Raw genomic sequence first — 4,185 nt, forward strand, 5'->3', positions numbered from 1 at the left:
TCCATCTATATCAGGACAGGCTGTCATGGGGTGTGGGGGGAGGGGCAACAGACTTGGGGAGGTCAGGCTCTTGGCAGATCCTCTGTCTGATTGCTTGGGTGACACCACTCCAAGCCAGCAGGTGCTAAGTAAAGATGAAAACAGACTGAGTGGGATCCTGCTTCATCCAGGAAAAAAAGCACACTTCCCTCATGTAGTGGTGGCTTCAAACAGGCTTGAGCACGGCTTGCTAACACCCTGAATATTTGCCCTAATTTGATTCCTCAATTGGAACAGCCTAATTTCCATTTCAAAGGGTTGTGAGTATTTTGCAGGAGATCCTGTTCCCTGATTTCCATCACTCCTCCTGGAACACTGAATCCTCAAGTTACAAGGACCCTTCAAAGTCATCTTAGCCATTCGCATTCCTTTCATCAGGGCTGTTTTTCCCAAATTGCTTCATAGCCATGGATATGTGCTTCCTATTTTTAAAGGCCTTTAAGAGATGCAATTATTAGAAAGTCAGTTTTGATGTCAAATATTCTTCTCTATCAGCAAAGTCTTCCATATAGCCTGCTCTAAACAACATCTATTCTTGTAAGCCTCTCTTTCCCTCCCTGCCTATTGTGGTTAGAATTTTCCTCCTAAGCACATTTGTTTTCTGTAGTATCTTCTAGTCATGTCTCCAGATCTATTCTGCACTACTTCCATTTCATTATATGCCCCAGAGGGCTGATCTACATTGACGTTATCAGTGGACTCCATCACCCTCAGCTGTACCCAGTGAATAGTGCCCACAAAAGAACTGACAATCAGGAAAGGCAGGTTTCTACTCCCCTGCACCTGGCCAGTGCAAACACCCTGGGCTGCTGATGCCTGTAACAAAAAGTTGTAGCTCCTAAGGCCTTCTCAAGCAAATATTCTCTTTAGGTTCTGATTCTTTCTCCTTAATTTTACTGCTGGAGGCCTGGGGGTAATGATATGCCAGCCTGTTATGAGCACATTCCTTGTCATTTTCCTATCTATGGCCATAATATCTTTGTAAATACCTCTTGTAAGCCAGCTCAGATGACCAACTCATGAACCTCATCTCTGGACTCTGACTACTGCAAAAACCAATACAATAGACTTCTCCAAGTGTTTCTAACAGGAAAATGCATATGAACTCAACACACTTTTAGCCCCATAGTATACACACTCACTGTCCCTGAGAACTTATATATCTACATGCATGCACACACAAACACACACACCATGCCACATAACTATCAAGATGGAGCTTTCATAGTCAGCTCAGTTTGCTAAAACATCTTACAAAGTTTCAGGTGGTTTAAACAACAAGCATTTATTTCTCACAGTTCTGAAGGGTAGAAAGTCTAAGATCAAACTGCTAGCAGAGATAGATGTCTCATAAGGGCTTCTTCTTGGTTTGAAAGTGGCCCTCTTCTCACTGTACACATGGCAGTGAGTGAGACCAAACTCTTATGTCCCTTTAGGGCATTAATCCCATTCACAAAGTTCCCACCCTTCTCTCCTGATTACCTCCTTGGACATCATCTTAAAACTCCACTACACTGGGAATGAGAATTAACATTCATCCTACCATAGCTCTCCAAATCCTCACCTCTTTCCTGCCTGGTAATAATGCCTGGTAATAAAATACCTGGTAATAATGCCTTTTGTCATCCTCTGTATTACTTACTTTCTTGTTGCTGAGACAAAAGAGGCAAGGTTTAAAGAGGAAACTTAAGGAGGAAAGGTTTAATTTGTAAACAGTTCCAGTGGATTCAGTCCATGGCAGACTGCCTCCAAGGCAGAAACGGTATGGTGGGAGGGCATGGTGGAGAGAAGCTGTTTACTGCATATGTCCAGGAAGCAGAGAGAAATACAAGCATACATCCTTCCAGGTCATGCTACCAGTGACTACCTCCTTCAACCAGGCTCTACCTCCTAGCAGCACGTTCAGCACCCCTATGATCCAACTAGTTTTCAAAAGCCCCGTGGATGAACATGAGACTTTGGGGCAAATTTTAGATCTAAACCATATCTTCTTTCCTTCAGTGTGAATTGGATTTAGTGATTCAGCTATAAAGAATAACGTGCAGCAGACATGATAGGATGTTGCTTCCAAAATGAGGTTATACAAAGACCATCTTAGGCATCTCGCTTTCCTCTCTTACATATTTGTTCTGAGAGAAACTAGCTGCACTATGGATAGGCCACTTGTCAAGGATCTGAGGTCCTCTGCCGAATGGCCTATCAAGAACTGAATTCTACCAACAACCATGTGAGTGAGCTTGGAAGTAAACACATCCCCAGTCAGCAGTCTGGCTGCAACCTGAGTAGCAACTCCGAGCCAGCTAACCCACACCCTGGTTACAAACTACAGAAATACTCCTTAAAGTAGTTCACGTTTGGTATAACTTGTCATGATGCAGCAATTGATAACTAATATATCATCATCTATGAAATATTTTTAAGATGTGAAATCTAACCATAATTTGTTCTTAAGATGTCATTTCTGTCAGTCTTTTACTGGGAAGGGAAATAAGAATTTCATTTGTTGGACTCTAATTTATTTCTTCATCTTCCTAAGCTTCTACATTCCCATTTCTTACTGCTCCCAGAAGAAGGACTCGGTTTTGGTCTGATTTTTGTGCTATTCATGGCTTCAGGAATTTCCCAGAGTGCAATCTGAGTTGTCAATCCCCCACCACCACAATTTGTGGCTACTAATCAGGCACAGCCACAGCCCAAGCTGAGCCAATGAGCGCAAGATGTTCCCTGGCTCCAGTTTTCATGTGGGAGTGAGCACCTTATCTACCTGTGTTACCATTAATATTAGCTTTGGTTTTCTATGCTAGAAACATGGAGTCTCATCTAAGGAAAATACCATCCTACATCATTTTTATTCAGTAAACTTTCATGAGGATAAAAATAGCGTAGATGATATCAAACATAAGAGAGAACTTTCAAGTGGGATTATTTCAAAATGTAAAAAGGAAGGCTCTTAACTGGAACAAAACAGATATGACTAAGTTAAAAATACATTTCCACCACTTTGACAAAATAATTCTTTAGTCTCTTTGAACCATGTTTTGCTTTCCTATAACAAGAAAATGATGATACTAACATATACTTTATGTATCTACGGCCCAGACTAAATAACCACTCCATGTAAAATACTACAAAGTTTAGCATACAACAAATGTTCAATGTTAACTAGTCTGATAATGTTTCTGGGAAGTAAGCTGATATTAATTTATACTGATAAAATACCTTACCTTTCTGGCCTTCCTTAGGTTATTGTCAAGCAATTTATCACCTATATAAAAGATTATTTGTACTTTATACATTTTAAGATTTGAAAATAAGTTCAAATTCAATATACCATTAGAGCCCATTCATGGGTTATTTGAAATTTTATGGTGCTGTAAGGAAACTAAGTAGAAGATGGATACTAAGATGTTCTCCTTTGTCACAGTATGTTTAGCAGGAGGCAGGTTCTTAACTCTAACACCTTAGAAACGTTTTCATAACCTTTCATTTGCTGAAGAGGCCAGGATATTTGGTCCTGAGAGAGGCCTGGCTGACTAGCTATGCAGTATTGCTTATTTGGCAATTGATATTGGCAAGTTTCTTCTCTTTTACAGAACTAATTTTCTTGCACTATAAATTGGACATTAACTATTTATTTTGGGACAAGGATTATTAACGTTCTACAACCTCCACATTCCAGACCTATAATTTCTGAGTAGAGTGAAAGACTTATTGGCTTATATAAAATGCCTTTGTCCAATTTTGTTTATCTCTGTGGGTCATTTTAGATTTTGTAACTATTTGTCATACTGGTGTAGCTGGAACCAGTTTCTGGCTCATTGCATTTGTTTCCTTATGCCAATAATTTTTCTTTCATAGCCGAAATGCTCAATTTGCTCCTATCTCATACCACGCTTGGCCACGTTCATGCCAAGTGAATGAGCTTATGATATAGATCTCAGCTCTCCCACAAGCATCCAATTTCCAGGAAGGAAAAGAAAACAACAAATGCAAAAGAAAAAATATGACTGAAGGAAGAGAGATTAGAAACTGAATTTGCCATCTCGGTTGTCTTCTTACAGGGAATTTCTTGGTGAGGGGGAACTACTATTAAAAAACAAATTATCATAGAAGTAGAAAGACGAAGAAAGAAGAAAAGCTTTACAC

This window comes from Cavia porcellus, unplaced genomic scaffold (assembly GCF_034190915.1).
Source record: "Cavia porcellus strain 051 isolate PalLab524CR breed Dunkin Hartley unplaced genomic scaffold, mCavPor4.1 scaffold_7, whole genome shotgun sequence".
NCBI lineage: Eukaryota > Metazoa > Chordata > Mammalia > Rodentia > Caviidae > Cavia > Cavia porcellus.